This window comes from Canis lupus, chromosome 4, assembly GCF_011100685.1.
Source record: "Canis lupus familiaris isolate Mischka breed German Shepherd chromosome 4, alternate assembly UU_Cfam_GSD_1.0, whole genome shotgun sequence".
Lineage (NCBI taxonomy): Eukaryota > Metazoa > Chordata > Mammalia > Carnivora > Canidae > Canis > Canis lupus.
Genome location: NC_049225.1, coordinates 80,172,148 through 80,190,595, shown reverse-complemented (window position 1 = coordinate 80,190,595; position 18,448 = coordinate 80,172,148). Strand labels below are relative to the sequence as shown.

The following is an 18,448-nucleotide window of genomic DNA, read 5'->3' as shown; positions in this document are numbered from 1 at the left end:
TACATCCCTTCAGTATGATATTGTTTGTATATTCAGAGGCTCTGTCTTCAGAGAGACCAAACAGAGAGAGAGAATTTTAATTTTAGTTTTAACTTCAAAAATTCTTCTCTATATGACTTTGGGAAAGTACACTCTCAACCATGATGTTCTCTCTCTCTCTCTCTCTCTTTTGAGATTGACATATTTTCTGGGCTTATATAAAATCCAAGTGATATAAAAAAACATAAGGCTTTTCCATTGGTCATATAAATATTTTTTCATAAGTTGCCTTTCTTCTTTTGATATATAACCATCTTAAAAATAAACTACTTAATGTATGAGGCTGTCCAAGGAGTATAAAACAAACAAATAGATCATCTATTCATAGAAATGTAACAATTGGAAAAAATCTTAACATTTTTTTCAATCCAACACTATTCTGAAACTTGAGCCTTAACTAGCCTATTCCTCCCATGTTGTCTTCCGCATATACTCCCATTACATCCTGGCTCCACCTATTTTTTTGGTGTCCCCTTCCAGCTTTGAATTATTTGACTATTTAAATAATGTTTCTATTTTTTATGTTAGCCAAAATAACAAAGTTGGGATTCATATTTTATTCCTCTTTACTTTTAATCCCAATGCTAAACTAATCATATACAGTCTTTTCTTCTCTGAAATCTCTTCACTCATCCATATGTCTCCATCTCTATGGCTATCACCCTGGTTTTGTCCTCCATCAGAACTTTTCTGGACCACTGTAGTAATTTCCTAACTGACCTCTGTCTCCCCTATCGCTCTACTCCAAACAATTTTCCATTCTATAGAAAGTGATTTTTCTATATCAAAAGTATGGTCATGTTATTTCTTAGCTTAAAGATCTTCAGCAAGGTACAGTGCAACAGAAACATGAATATAAATTCTTACAATTGGGTTAGTCTCATGCAAATTTGTGTTACATTGGGCAAATTATGTGTGTGTTTAATCTAAAGCTATTCTATTAAAAGGAAATAGTATTCTTTTAAAAATAGTCTTTATTTTTATTATTGTTCTAATTGTTTGGACTCTATCACTTTACTTATGCATTTTCTGTAATCTCGTCCTTGTCTCCAGATATATCTCTGTCACCTTTACCCACTTTATTATCATTCTGTACAGACCTATAGTATTGTTTTGCCTTGTTCTATTTTCTTCATTTCCAGAGGGCCTGTTCTAATTTCATATTTCATGTTTGTGTATTTTTCTCTTACCCTTTAACATCCTTCCCTTCTCTGCATTGTATCTTAACTAAATATTTATCATAACTCATTTAAAATAAGGATGATTTCTCTGAGTCTCTAGATTAGAATGGATATGCCAGTTATGTAATTAAAAAGCACATTTCAGTGCCCTATCATGATATTCATCACATTTGGTGAAATTGTTTACTGAGCTCACTAAGATGTAATCTAAAAGAGAAAGCTTTATTTTTCTTTTAAATTGCTAGGATTTCATTGAAGATGACATAAAAATAGAAAGACATTCCATGATCATGGATTAGAAGAACAAATTCTGTTAACATGACTATACTACCCAAAGCAATCTACACATCTAATGTTATCAAAATACCAACAACATTTTTCACAGACCTTAAGCAAACAATTCTAAACTCTGTATAGAACCACAGAAGACCCCAAATAGCTGAAGCACCCTGGAAAAGAAAAGGAGAGCTGGAGGCATCACAATTCCAGACTTCAAGCTTTATTTATTACAAAGCTGTAGTAGTCAGAATGGTATGGTACTGGCACAAAAATAAACACATAGATCAATGGAAGAGAATAGAAAAACCAGAAATGAACCCACAACTACATGGTCCAATTAATCTTCAACTAAGTGGTAAAAGATATTCAATGGGAAAAGAGTCTCCAAAAAATGGTGTTGAGATAATTGGACAACAATATGCAAAAGAATTACACTGGACCACTTTCTTAGACAAAACTAAATTTGAAATGGGTGAAAACTCTAAAACCATAAAAATCTTAGAGGAGGTCACAGACAGTAACTCTTATGACACTGGCCAAAGGAACTTATTTGCTAAATAGATCTCCTGAGGCAAGGGAAACAAAAGTAAAAGTAAACTATTGGGACTTCATCAAACTAAAAAGCTTCTGCACAGTGAAGGAAAGAATAAAACTAAAAGGCAACCTTTGGAATGGGAGAAAAGATATTTGCAAATGTCATATCTGATAAAGGGTTAATATCAAAAATACATAAAGAACTTATAAAACTCAACACCCCAAAACCAAATAATCCAATTTGAAAATAGGCAGAAGACATGAATAGACATTTTCCAAAAGATGACATCCAGATGGCTAATAGACACATGAAAAGATGCTTAACCTCACTCACCATCAGGGAAATACAAAGTGACAGTGAAATATCACCTCACACCTGTCAGAATGGATAAAATCAACAACAGGAAACAACAGGTGTTGGGGAGGATGTGAAGAAAGGGGAAAACTCTCGCACTGTTGATGACAATGTAAAGTGGCACAGCCACTGTGGAAAACAGTATGGAGGTCCCTCAAAAAGTTAAAAATAAAACTAACTATGATCTGCCAATTCTACTACTAGGTATTTACCCAAAGGATACAAAAATACTGATTTGAAGGGGCACATGCACCCCAATGTTTATAGCAGTGTCATCACCAATACCAAAATTATGGGAGGAACCTAAAGTCCATTGACTGCTGAATGGATACAGATGATGTGGGGTGTGTGTACATGTGCGCACATGTGTGTGTGATGGAATATTATTCAGCCACAAAAAAAGAATGAAATCTTGTCATTTGCAACAATGTGGGATGGAGCTAAGGAGTATTTATGCTAAGCAGTATAAGTCAGCCTGACTCATATGTGGAATTTAAGGAATAAAACAAAAGAATACAGTGGGGCGGGGGGGGGGGGGAGAGGAAAGCCAAGAAACAGACTCTTTAACTATAAAGAACTAATTGATGGTCACCAGAGGGGAGGATAGGGTAAAATAGGTGGTGAGTATTAAGGAGGGTGTTTGTTGTGATAAGCATCTGGTGCTGTATGTAAATGTTGAATTGATAAGTTTTAAACCTGAAACTAATTTTAAACTATATGTCAACTAACTAGAATTTAAATAAAAACTTGGGAAAAAAAAAGTCAATAGAAATTTTACATACATACACATAACAAAATTATTTTTAATTTTCTCTATATCCTTCCTCATCAGTTTTCCATGTATTTAGCATAATTATAATATGCTTTAAAAAGCCAGTTATTTTATTAGCAAAATGAATGTATTTGGGAATAGCAGAAGAACTCTAATTCAGGGCAAACAAACTATGGCAAGCCATAGGCACATCTGAGGAGACAAAGGGAAAGTTAGCTTTTATTAAGTTTGAGGGGGAAAATGGAGGAAATTTGTTTTAAACCAAAGTTCATTGAGGAAGAGCAAGACTTTGAGATGTGGCAGTTTCTCATTGGCTGCAAGTGGTGAAGAGTGTGTTGTTGCTGGAGCCGGAAGAGATCTTCCTTCTCCCTGCAGGTTATATAGGCGCAACCAGTGGTATGTGTGGGAGGTATGTTTTTATATTTTACTGAGATGCAAATTCCTATGGAAACCATTCACTTTTCAAGCTTTCTCTCCTTATTTAAAGTATTTTGAAGTCTAGAAGAATATTTAGCCAATATGGTAACCATAATCACTACACTTTTCTCTGAATGATTTTTATATTTGATTTTAAAAATTTCAAGGAAAATTCAAAATTAAAATTTTGCCACTGGGATTGAATATGAGGTCCAGAGAGAAATTAAAATAGTTACAGATTTTCAGAATAAATACATTATATGAATATATTGGATTTTACAAGATTTTCAAAATAAGCTTATTGTCTGAAAATACTGAATTTTAATTGAAAAATAAAATATTTGCAACAAAATATTATTTTAGTCATTCATATATTGAAATCATTATAATTTAGATTTATAACTTTGTCCTACCTATTCTAATTCCTGCCATGATATTTTATATACACGCTTTATTCTGGTCATTTAAAATGCCATATTAAAAGAATTATCTTACATAAAAATACATATTTTAAAGCAGTGTCTTTAAATCCACAATTTCATTTGAAGAATAAAAACTCACAATACTTATTTTCTGGTGCAAGCTAAGGGAAAAAATACTATCTTAAAATATTGGATTTTTTTTATCATATATACTATTAATTTTAAATTATACATTTAGAGTTGATAGAAATCAATAGTAAAACCTATTATACCATAACCTAAATATAAATAACAAACATGAATCCAAAACTCAACAATTTCATAGGATCGATGAAAACAAAATAAAGTAGAAATCTTATGAATATTGTTCATCTATTATAGAACAAAGGCCACATAAAATTCCTGAAGAAATATGAGAAACCAAATATAGTTATTTTCTTTAGATCTCAATGTACCAAGTAGTCTTTCCTCCCTGGAAGTAGCTTACTTGCCTCTCTTCTAAATTTGAATAAAACCCTGATAGCACAATAAAACCTAGATAGTGTTTTGAAATGCTATTATTTTTCAACAGATCATTTTTGTATGGTATCAACCGTATCATAGTTTTGCCAGCTACATTTATTTATTTTTTTTAATTTATTCATGAGAGACATGATGAGGAACTCCTTCCCAGGACCCTGGGATCACAACCTGAGCCAAAAGCAGACGCTCAACCACTGAGCCACCCGGTGGGGCCCCTGTTTATTTGTTTTTAAGAAATTTGAAAAAAGTAAATATGTATATGCAAAATAAGCTAAAAATTTTAAATTATGTCTGTTTAAGACATACATACCCACACTGAAAGGGTCCAGAGGATAAACCTTTCACCACTACTAGGAGAAATAAATTTGTGTGGGAGCTCAGCGTCATTTAAGAGCTTTGGGATCACTCCTCTCTGTAGGCTACAGCTTACCACGGAAACTGCAATCACTGAATTGGGGTACCTAAATGCAGTGGGAGTAATTGGATCCCAGAGTGGCTGGGGCCAAGTAGAAGCACTCAACTGCCCAAAGGAAGGTAGCAGGATTACCATAAAGGACAGCAGAGTCAAAGCAGTGGTCAGGATAGTCTGACTCACTCAGACCTAGGACGTTGGCTAGTTGATCATGGTGTTCCTTGAAGGGCAATAGATAAGCAGTCTACTAAATTCTCATTTGATCTGTAAAAGCAGAAAAGTTTAAGGTCAAGAAAACAAAAGACTAACTTGAGCCATAATACAGAGAGTCAGGACTCCTCAGTTCATTCCCAGACTTGAGCCAGTTTACTGACCCAGATCCTTTGAATGAAGGTAATGTTGAAGCCCCCCTTTAGAACATTCCCTGTACATGCCCAAATATTCATACTGTTAGTCTTTTTCCCAATCTTCCCCAAATGGACCTATGCCTTTGGCCAAAGTAATTGTGCACAGTAAGGGGAGGAGGTAGGAAATAATCAGACATTCAAGGATTAGTGGACACTAGCTCTGAATTCTCATTGATTCCAGGAGACCAAAAACCTCAGTGTGATTTGCCAACCAGGGTAGAGGTATGTGGAGGTCAGGTGATTGACTGGAATTTTACCTGAGGTGTGTCGAGGGGGCCCAGTGGATCCTAAACCCATCCTGTTGTAAAAGATAAATTTTACATCTGTCCCATCCTACAATCAAAAAAGAGGCACAATATATAGTGGTCCTCTTTGGATTCTTGAGGTAGCATATCTTTCGTTTGGATATGTTATTTCTATCCATTTACGGAAACACCTGAAAAGCTGCTAGTTTGGAGTGAGACCCAGGACTTGAGAAGCCTCTGCAATATGTCTGGCCTGCGGTAGGCGCTGTTCCACCACTTGGGCCATAGAATTTAGCAGATGCAATAGTGCTTGAAGTGTCAGTGGCAGATGGAGATGATGCTCTGAGCCTTTGACAGGCTCTTATAGGTGATCAGCAGTGCAGACCCTTAGGATTCCGGGATGGAGACCTGCTATCCTCTGTGGATACAATCTCCTTTTGAGAAAGAGCTTTGGTCTGCTACTGGGCCTTAGAAACTGGATATTTAACCATGAGCCACCAACTTACCATGAAGCCTGTGCTACCAGTCACGAACTGTATGTTAACTGATCCAACAAGCCATAAAGTTGAGTATGTACACCAGCACTCCATCATCAAATGGCAGTAATACAGATGCCATCAGGTCTGCACATGTCCTGAAAGTGTAAGTTAAGTTACAGGAAAAAGTGGCCCAAATGCCTCTGGTCGCCACTCATGTTACACTGCCTTCTCCTTCCCAGCCTGTACTTATGGCCTCATGAGGAGTTCTTCCAATCGGTTGACACAAAAGGAAAAGTCTGAGCCTGGTTTACAGATAATTCTGCATGATACTCAGGCCTCAAAGAAAAGTGAACAGCTGTAGCACTACAGTCCCTTTCTGGGACATTTTTGAAGGGCAATGGTGAAGAATAAACCTCTCAGTGGTCAGAACTTCAATCAGTGCACCTGGTTGTTCACTTATTTGGAAAGAAAAATGGCCAGATTTGTGATTATATACCAATTCATGAGCTGTCACTAATGGTTTGGCTGGATGTCCCAGAACTTGAAAGAAACGTTATTGGAAAATTGTTGACAAAGCCATTTGGGAAAGAGGGATCTGGGCACACCTCTTCAAATGTGCAAAAAACATGAAAGTATTTACATCCCATGTGAATGTTCACCAATGGGTGACCTCAACAGATTGGAATCTTAATCAAGTGGATGGGATGACTTGTTATGTGTCTCCCGGTCAGCCTCTTTTCCTAGCCAATCCTGACATTTCCTAATGGGTTCATGAACAAAGTGGCCATGGTGACAGGAATGGAAGTTATGCAAGGGCTCAGCAACATGGACATTCACTCACTAAGGACTATCTGGCGATATAGTCACTGCTGCATGCCCAATGTACCAGCAGTAAAAACCAACATTTAGCTTCCAATATGGTATCATTCCCTCAGGTGATCGTCTAGCTTCCTGGTGGCTGGTCCATTACACTGAACTGCTTCCATCCTGGAAGGGACAATGTTTTTATTTTGTTTTTTTTATATTATACCTAAAATAGATGCTTACTCTGGATATAAGTTTGCCATCCCTGGACAGTGATTCTGCCAAAATTACCATCGATAGACTTACAGAATGCCTTATCCATCATCACGCCATTCTGCACAGCGTTAGTTCTGATAAAGGAAATCGCTTCACAACAAAACAAGTGTGACAATAAGTAAAAACATGAAATTCACTGGTCTTACCATGATCCACACCATCCTGCAGCAGCTGATTTGACAGAATGATGGAATGACCTTTTGAAGACTCCGTTACAACGGCAGCTAGGTGCTGATACGTTGTAGGAGTGGGGTGAGTTTCTTTTGAAGGCTTCATATGCTCTGAATCAGCATCCAATAAATGGTGCTATTTCAGGATTCACAGGTCCAAGAATTAAGAAGTGGAAATGGGAGAGGTTTCTCTCACTATTACCCCTAGTGACACACCAGCATAACTTGCTCCCTGTTCCTGAGGCCTTATGTTAGGTGGCCTAGAATTCTTAGTTCTACAGGAAAGAATGTTTCCATCAGGAGACACAACGGTAATTTCATTAAGCTGTAAACTGAGATTGTTGGATTCCTCACTCTTCTAAATTAATAGGCAAACAGGAGAGTTTCTATATTGCCTAAGGTGCTTGAGTATACAGGTGAAATGGAGGCAAGGAAGAGTATGCTTGGAATCCCTTAGAGTGTCTCTTAGTATTAATATGCCATGTGATTCAGATGAGTGAAAAACTACAACAACCCAGTCCATAAAAGTCGTCCAGACCCTTCAGGAATGAAGGTTTGAGTTGCCTAATGGATAAAGAACCACAACCAGATTAGATGCTTGCTGAAGGTAAAGGGAAAATAGAATGTGTAGTGGAGGTAAATAATTACAAATATGATCATGTGTTTAGTGATAGAAATGACTCTTTGTCATGAGCATGTTCATGTGTAAACAAAGCAAATATCTTTTTATCCCTCTCTTTTTCCCTTATCATATAACATAAGATACATAAACTTTATAGTATTTAAGTATTATTAATCTTAAATTATTGTATTTAACTCACAGGATATCAAGGAGAAGAATATCCATCATTAAAGGACCTTACCTCTTCTGGGGAAGGGGTTAGCACAATTTCAGTTGTATGCAGAATAGTTGTATCCTGTTAGGCAGAATTATGACCTCATGATTGTCTTTATTTGAGATTACGCATGGTTTAAGGAAATGTTTATGGGTGCCAGGTTAAGAAGGAGTGGACTTATCATGGTTAATTTTATGTGTTAGATTGACTGGGCCATACAGTTTCCAGATCCCTGGTTAAACATTATTCTGGGTGTGTCTGTGAAAATGTTTCTTGATGAGATTAATATTTGAATCAATGGGTCAGGCAAAGCAGATTGCTCTTCCACTGTGGGTATGAATCAGCCAATCCACTGAAAACCTAAATACAAAAAAGGCTGAAAAAGTGAATTTGCTTTCTTTGGCCAACTGTTTGAGCTGGGACATTGATCTTCTCCTGCCTCTAGACTCAGATCAAACTGGAATGCAACATTTCCAGCCATTCAGACTCAGTATAAAGCCTATATAATTGGTTCTCCTGAGTCTCTACCTTGCCAACTGCAGGTTTTGGGGCTTCTGCAATCATGCAAAACCAATTTCTCATAAGAAATACATATAAGTAGACATATAAATATGTTCTGTATATCTGTATCTATGGACAACCCAGAGTAATCCAATAATCTTAAAATAATCAAAGGAATAATTATAAGTTTAGGGTAAAAAAAAAAAAAACAAGAAGCTGATTTCATGTAGAAATAAAGGAAACCAGAATCGTTCAGTAAAAATAACTTCCAATAATTAAGAAATAATATTTTGAGAGAAAAAAATGCAGAGAGAATTCACTGTAATAAGACTTTTACTTTAAGCAATACTAAAGAAATGTCTTTAGATTGAAAGGAAATAATCCTAAATTGAATCCTTGATGTAAAGAAAGAAATGAGCCTTCAAAAGGGCAAAAGAGCCAGTAAATGTAAGAGATTGTTTAAAAATATTCCTTAAAGAAAATCAACTCTATAAATCTTGGAAAAAATCAATATATTTTAAGATTTATATAACACAGTAAACATAAAATATATAACAATAATAGAAAAGTGGAATATAAATGGAATTATATTTTTACAAAGTTTTAACATTATGTGGTAATGATATCATATTCCAGTTCAACTTCAGTAAGTTAAGGATGCATATTATCCTTTTCCTTATTATTCTTTTATAATCCTTAGAGCAACTGCTAAATAATACAAGGAGATAAAGCTGAAATGGTAAGGATATCAATAAAATGGAACAGTAATTAGTAGGAAAAAAAAAGATGAGACAGAGAGAGAGATTTTTTTATAAACAAAGGCAGGAAACAAGAGATAAACAAAGAATAATTAGAACAAATGTAAAACAAGAAGACCAGTAATAGATATAAGCACAAACATATTAGTGATTACATTCATATTAGTGGGCTAAAACCTCAAGTAAGAAGAGGATTATCAGAATCCACTAAAACAAGTACTTCATTATATGTAGATTATGAGTCATGTCTGCAATATGATGATACAAATAAATTTAAAGACATAAAAACTGTAAATATTAACTATAAGGAAGTGTGTGAGGCTATGTTAGTATTTGACAAAATGAACTTTAAGAAATGATACAGAGGAAACTTCATAATGATAAACTTCGTAAATGATGTATCTCATGACGATATAACAATAATTATTGTTCATGGAGCTAATAATAAATTTCAAAGTGAAACGCTTCTCATAAAACTAAGATAAGTAGTAGACAAATCCAAATCACAGTTTGATTTTGTTATGAAAATGATTAGCTTTTAGTTTCTTATAAGAAACTATATATATGTAATTATACATATAATTGAAATTATGAGATTTTCATACAGACGATCATAGTAAGTGACAATAAACATGCAAACAATAGACATGTTCTTCTAGTGCTATACATATATACTAATCATATTTTTAGAATATTCTTTATTTGTAGAAAAATTACAAAGATAATCAGTTCCCACATACCTCACACCCAGTTTCCCTTCTTAACCTCATCTTACTGTGGTATATTTGTTACACTAATGAACCAACACTGACAAATGATTATTAATTAAAGTCTATATCTTATTCAGAGTCCCTTACTTTTTATCTAATATATTGTTACCTGATCCACATTACATGTAGTCTTCGTGCTCCTTTGATTCCTCAGTGCTGTGACCGTTTTTCAGACTTTCTATGCTTTTTGATATGCCCACGGTTTTAATGAGTCTACGACATGTGTTTAGTAATATGTACCTTTACTGGGATTTATCTCATGGTCTTTCTCATGATTATATTAGGATTATGTGCTTTGGGGAGAAAGACCACAGTAGTAAAGTGCCATTTTTTTTATCCCCTCATATCAAGTGTATGACACATCATTGTCGATGTTCACTTAGTTGACTTGGTGGTTTTCCAGTGTCTCTACCACAAAGTCACTCTATTGCCCCTCTTTCTTACTGTGTTCTTTAGAAGGAAATCATTATGTTTTACCAACATTTAAGGTCTAGGGAGTTACACCCCTTTGAAGGGGAAATGTCTTCATATATCATTTGGAATTGCTCTACAATGGGACACTTATTTATTCTCTCCTTTTTACTTATTTGTGATTATTAATATCAGTCTGGACTCTTGGATTTTTTTTAAATTTCGGGTTATGGTCTAATATTGCTGTATTTCTTCACTCCAATTTTTTCAGTCTTGCCCATTGGGAGCCCTTACAGTTAGTTCTTACGTTCTTTTGACATATCCCTATTTTTGTTGTGTGTTTTTTGCATGTGTGCATTTCCTTAATTTCTGGCAACACAAGATACTCCATGATCATCTTGTGGATTTCTTGGTCTAGTCCTAGAGTCAGCCAATTTTTCAAGAAGCTATGGTTCTTTTTATTGGAAAATGACATTAGAAATCAAGATCTGAACACAAGATATGTTTATTGCTACTGGGGTGTCATTGCTTTTAGAACCTCTCAGTTGATAAAACAATGAAATATACTGAATGCTAATCTCTCTCTCTCTATATATATATATCTGATACCAGCTGTATCAATATAAAATTCATTCAGATACCTGTGTTTAGATATTTTAACTTGCTAATTTCAGTAATTAGAGACCAAAATGACAAATAGTAAAAAATGGTAAAGATACAGAATATCTGGGCAAAGCTATTAACTAAATCAATCCCAATAATATTTCTATAGCACAAAACCCAACATCTAGATTATATACATTCATTTCAAGTACACATGTAACATTCATCAAATTATACTATATCTTAAACTGGGTTGTCGTTGCTAGCCCTTTCAAAATAACAGCAACTTATTTTTTGTAACAAATTAATAACCTAAAAATAAAATTAACATGCAAATGCAAATGGCCTAGAGAAGCCTAGACAACTTTGAAGAAGAAATAAGTAGGAGAATTTATGTTGTTAAATTTCAAAATTCATTCTATAATTTCAATAATGAAGGCAGTCAAGTATTAGACAAATGAGAACAAAATAGAAAATCTAGAAATAAACTCACAGATACACAGTCATTTGAGTTTGGAAACAGGTGCCAATGCAATTTTGTGGATGAATTCTCAGCAAATTCTTTAGCAACTCAGTTGATCATCAGTATTTAAAAAATGAAGAAACTTCATCCATACCTCACATGACCCACAAAAATGAATTTGAGATGTATTACACTTAAATATAATAGCTGAAACAAGAAAAACATCTTGGAAAAAAAACATGACTCTGACTTCACGATACTGCGATCGGTAAATATTTCTTATGCAAAATCAATAGGTGCTAACAATAAAGATAATAAAGACAATATGTTTATTTAATAAAAATTTAAATCTCTTCATCAAAAGATAGTGTATTTTGATGCTCTGCTGTTAGGTGCATACACATTAAGGATTGTTGTCTTTTTGGAGGACTGACCTTTTTGCCATTATGTAATGTTTCTATTTATCCCTGATTAGTGGTTCTGTTCTGATATTGGCTGCATCTGATTTTCATATGGCTACTCCAACTTTCTTTACCGTTAGCTTGGGATACATTTCTCCATCTCTTTACTTTTAATCTGTGTCTTTATGTTTAAAAAGATGTTCATTTTAGACAGCATATAGTGGAGTTTAATATTTTTTTTACCCACTCTCTCTACCATTGGTGTATTTAGATCGTTTGCATTTAAAAAGTTTGATTGATATAGCTGATTTGATATCTACCCTATTTGTAATTATTTTATTTTAATAGCTGGTTCTTTATTTCTTTTTTTTTGTTTGTTTATTTGTCTGTTCTTTTCTGCCTTTTCTGGTTTATTTAGCATTCCTTATATTCCATTTTCTCTCTACTCTTAGCGAACCATTTAAAAGTCTTTTTAAAAAACACACATGCAGGAACCTTAAATATATATTACTAAGTGAAATAAGCTAATATGAAAAGACTACATACACACTGTATGATTCCAACTTTGTGATTTCTGGAAAAGACAAAACTTTAGAGGTAATAAAGATACCGCCAGTTGCCACGGATTTAGGAGAGTGAGGGAGGGGTGAATAGATAGGACACTGGGGATTTTTAGGGCAAACTACTCTGTAAGACACTATAATGATGGATACAGGTTAACATTCACTTGTCAAAACCCATAGAACTCTACAACACAAAGAGTGAAGTCTACTGTAAATTATGGACATTAGTTATAAGGTAACAATATTGCTAACAACATCAATTATAACAAATGTACCACACTATTCCATGATGTTAATGGAGAGGAAACTCCACTCATACTATATATACTGGAATATCCGTTATTTTTCAGTAAACCCAAAACTGCTTTAAAAACAAAATCTAAAAAAAGTCTATTAATTCAAAACAAAATGAAAAGTACAAAATCATAAAAAAGTCCATGTAAAGATAAAAATCAAGCCATTAGACTGCAGAATATATGATAGCAAAAGACTCATCTCCATGAATATGAAAATACTACGAATCAGTAAACAAAAGACAAAGAATCCAACCAATACAAAGTAGGTCAAAGGAAAACAGTCATTTCATAAAAGCAGGTACTTGAATAGTCAGTAAACATATAGAAATGTTCTCTTTGGCAAATTACTCTTCATCAAAATGCTATTTATAATAGTCTGACATCCAACAGTAGAAATGATAAGCAAATTATGCACATCGATAAAATTCAGTAACTCAGCATTAAAAAACAAAATGCAGATGCATCCAGCAACATGTATGAATCTCAAGTACTTTAACGTGACTAAAAAAAGTTTTAAATATGAGTTTATTTATGGGAAGCTCAAAAACAAGCAAAATTTAGTTATGGTGATGTAAATCAGAATATTGGTGTATTGATATGAAGGTCAAAATGACACGTTCAGAAACGATGGATATTCTTTATACTTTGACCTGAGAAAGAGTCATGTGTATGCGTGAGTGTGTGTGTATGAGTACGCATAAACGTATGATGTCATCAAGCTCTTAAGAATGGCTTTACTTTTTTTATATGTAAATTATGACTTAAAATTACTGTAAAATGGTGTATCTTAAACAACAATAAAAGCAGATAACAGCTCATAAAGGCAATGGGATGCTATTTGGGTTTATAAGATGAAAGGATATGTTGGGGCTCAGCCAGTCGCTGATGTGCTGGGAGATAACAAATGCCCTTGGCATCCAACGTGCTAATGTGTCTAGAAATCCATCCAATATCAATAGAAAAAAAGTTGCTTGAAATGGCTGTGGCTAAAGTGCCGAAGCACTGGGGCATGACATCATGCATGCCCCACCACCTCTATATGCAGCTCTAGGGGATACAAGTATGTGTAATCTGGCCTGACACTGATTCTTAGTTCAGTTTTGTTAATCATGTAACAGATAAAGCATCAAGGGTTACATTTAAATGATTAGAACAGCAAATTCTGTCAAGGTGGACTACTTGGGTATGTTTCTTCTACTGAAGGTACATGATTTTATATTGTTATTACCATATAGATAGAATCAAGGAAACAGGGATGTCTGGGTGGCTCAGTGGTTGAGTGTCTGCCTTTGGTTCAGGTTTTGATCCTGGGGTGTCGGGGCTAAGTCCTGCATCGCAAGGAGCTTGCTTCTCCCTCTGCCTATATCTCTGCCTCTCTCTCTGTGTGTCTCCCATGTATAAATAAAATCTTTAAAAAAAAATCAAGGAAACAAGTTTTGTAAGCACATCACAGTACTTATTACACACAGAGAAGTGCTCTATTCAATAGACAGTTGAAACACTTGTCATTCAGAACTGGTGACTGAAAAGTCTCTGGGTTGTCTTAATACTCTAAGTGAACATGTGCTTAAGTTTGAGTATGACAGTAAGTAAAGTGAGATCTTCACTTTTGTAGACTCTTGAGATAGGAACGGATGCATGGGGGAATGAGATTACAAAACACTTCATCATCCCATCTAAGAAATTTTTTCTTCCATTTTTCCTTATCAGTGATGCCAGATCTATTTAAAAATTTTGTATATGGAAAGAGGCTTAAGATCTTATTTTAATGTCACTGAATTTGCCAGTGAATATTTTTAAAGTATTTTAAGGTATTTTGGGATTGAGTCATAAAATCAACCCTGTGGCCAAATTGGGCTACCTATAATGCAATTTCATTATCAAGCAGCAGGGGTTGTCCAATATTCTCTACCGATCACATCCCAAATCTGCCTAGAGACGGGGGCCGGGATGGGTGATAGGAGTTAATAAAGCAGCTTTTATTGTCAGCTCTGTAGGTAAATAACATGCCTGCTAAGTTGAAAAGTCAATCTTAGGTGGAAAAGTAATAAATAGAAATGGGAGACATACCAAATTGAAAAGGTATCCGTAAAAAAGATTAATATACCAGAAGTAATATTACTGTGCAATTTCCAAGTGGGCTTTTCAGAGCAAGGGAATAATACTTTTAGTTATCCTTCTCAAAGCAAATGATGGCCATTTGTGGGTGGAGGGGGAAACCTCAGGACTTGTTATTCCCACAGAAGTAATATTGAACTCCTGCTCATTACGCTCTGGCAAAAACACACGTGCTGACTTGTAAACACTGGCCCCATTGTTTTAAATGTCCTATGGGTATGTTAGGAGCTCACCTGCACATTCTGAGTAGGATTGAAATAACATTCCTAGAAGGTTGTCAGCATGATGAAAACCTCTTGCGTATCCAAATAGGGTCATTGGAAAATGCTCTTTTCCAGGAGATTGTCAAAGGCTAGGAATTGGTCTTAAGAGAAGACAAAGCTCTAATTATATGGATTAATTTAATAATAACTTTAGCAAAGCTGTCAACAGTGAGAAAGCTTATTCATTACAGAAAACTTATTCATTATAAGAAAAGACTACCAGATATCATCATCTCTGATGCTTTTAAAGGTCAATGACTTTGTGCCTTAAAGAGAGGCAAGCAAAGGAAGTTAAATTGTATGAGTACTATATTAAATCTAAGTAAGTGTTGGGTCATCACAAAGAAATGTGTTTTTTATCATTGTTTTCTAATGGTCTGAATATTACAAAAGAGTCTTCACTATGGTGCAACTCACTGAGTTTGAATAGAGCAGTAAAATTTAATCATCTTTACCGGGTTTGGGGTGGGGGTGGGGGATAGTTGGCATAGTGTACTGTGCTGACAACTGAAAGCCAGTGTCTCAAACTTTTTCCTATGGTAACTGGAATATTTTTATGTCCACAAGTCCAAACGTAACCCAGAATTCACAAAATAATGTTCTTTGGTCACCATCTCAGTCGGTGGGAAGGTATGATACATAGGGAAATTACTAGATTAATCTCTTTGACAAAGCTACATAATGAACACATGATTTAGAGGATTACATTAGAGCCAGACTTGTGTAAATAGTAATTCTCCAAAATATTTTATGTTCTAATTGAAGCCAGCGCTTGATGAAAGGACAGTGAAAATGGTTTTCCAGAAAAGGAAGTAAAGCTGGCTTTATAAAAATTACACATTCAATAAATGCTTACGTCAATGTATAAAAAGTTCAAATGACTGTTGTCACTAGGGAAATAAGAGTAATTACACTGACAAAAGAATATTAAAACCACTCAAAGGGGATATCATCATGTTTAACAAGCTTTGCAAAGGAAATTCTTATTTAAAATTGCATGAGTCAAATCCCATCCATTGTCATGTTGTTAGTAAGATTAATCTTTGTAGAAAATATAGCACAAGCTATAAAACAGATAATAAAAATGTATCTTAGAAATATGGAGATATTGACTGAGGACAGAGACTAGTCTAGGAATTTAAACTGCTTACCTTGATTGTGTCTCCTTTGCATTATTAGAGACCCTCTTCAGGTTGAGAGAAGCCATGTGAACATGACCTAACGTCAGTGTAAATATGCTAAGAATAGATGTCCTAAAAACTAATGGTATTTGGTAGAAGAAGAATACTTCTCTTTTAAATGCTTTAGGAGACCATCTCTGGTTTAGATTTGCCTATATTAAGTCAATAACCAAAAGAAAAAATCCATGATTCTTTCTGGAAAAGGTCACATGTGAGTATCTGTAAGCTATTTGAGTACAAAATGGAGATGCTTATAACCTAAATACACCCAGTTTTCAAAAGCAGGTGACTGTTGATTTCACTTAGGACCTAGTCTTTGACATGGGCTAGAGATGCGTCCTATGGGGATCTGGGGAGCTGCACCAAATCCCCCCACCTGTCTCTCTCCTCCATCTATTTTTATAGACTGCATGTATCCTTGAAATTATTAGTAGGGCTTGATATTGGGTAATATGCCTGACTAATGCAATCTAATCTGAAGATTCCCAATCCTTTGTTTTAGCTCAGAAGGAAAGAACAACTACTTATAATTCCTTAATCAGAGACATCCCAATGCTATTCTCACAGTTATCTTTTTCCTTGGTTCAAAAGTCCTCTCAAAACTTTCATCTTGAACATGTAGGTTCAGTTAAGAATAAAATAAAAGAAAAATCCTAGGAATTTTGTTGTTCTAATTCTCATTGTACTAAACCACAATGTCTCCATTTCCCAAAGAACACACAGATTAAAGAGAGAACGAAGTTGAATAGTGAGGTTTTAAAAACAGTAAGGAAAATTAAAATAAATATGTAGCTAAGAAGCGTGTTATAGAATTGATATTCTATGCAATTTCAGCATGAAGCATACTGGCTGTGGTGGATTCTTCACATTGACCCCAGCGTAATCTCAATGTTTATTGAATTTTATGATTCTGCAACGTATTTCCTCATTTTTATGGAAAGATTAAAGTTCATGCTTATATCAAACATTCTTTTTTTTAGAAAATCTCATAGGTCAGGGCACCTGGGTGGCTGCCTTCAGCTCAGGGTGTGATCCTGGGGTCCCGGGATCAAGTCCCACATCCGGCTCCCTGCATGGAGCCTGCTTCTCCCTCTGCCTGTGTCTCTCCTTTCTCTGTGTCTCTCATGAATAAATAAAATAATATAAAATAAATAAAATAAAATAAAAAAATAAAAAAGAAAAGAAAACCTCATAGGTTAGTAACTTGACATATATACAGACATTATATAATTTGGGTTAAATTATTACAGAGTAAATTTGAAATTTTCCTATTATTCTATTAAATTTTCTCTATTATACTTCAAAAATTTTATTAAGAGTAAAACATATGCACCAGTGCTGCCAGTGCACCCACAAAGCATTCTTTCCTAGACATTGCCATGGATACCACCTTAATGAATTTATCATTATACAGTAGGAATCCTTATCCCTGTCTTCTATTTATACTTTCTTCCTAAGTAGTTTACTTAGCAAAATGACTTTATTGGCAAATTGTATGTGTCTTCCTCCCTAATTTTTCCACTGGCTTTTGAAAAAAAATTATTTATTCGTGAGAGACACACAGAGAGAGAGGCAGAGACACAGGCAGAGGGAGAAGCAGGCTCCATGCAGGAAGCCCAATGCGGGACTTGACCCGGGGACTCCAGGATCATGTCCTGGGCTGAAGGCAGATGCTCAACTGCTGAGCCACCCAGGCATCCCTGGCTTTTCAGATCTAATATTTAAATGCCTGCCTTTTATATCCATCAATGTGTCAGATAAGCCATTTAAACCTTTATCTGGCCGAACAAGATTCTCTATTTCTCCCCGAGCTATCCACTACTCATCCCAACACTTTGCTTTTTCCATGGTGGTGAATAGAGCCACCTTTTGCATAATTCCTCACACTGAGATTATTTTCTCTCTTTCTTATGGTCTCAGCTCTTCTGTTAACATCTTATTTCAACTTAGTTTATCTTTGCCAGGACTGT

General features: G+C 34.9%; 1 protein-coding gene across 1 annotated transcript in view; it reads right to left on the bottom strand.

The window, feature by feature from the left end:
* CDH9 (cadherin 9) overlaps positions 1 to 18,448 on the bottom strand; it is a 131,179-nt gene that overhangs the window by 34,904 nt on the left and 77,827 nt on the right. The gene's annotated exons all lie outside the window — the stretch shown is intronic.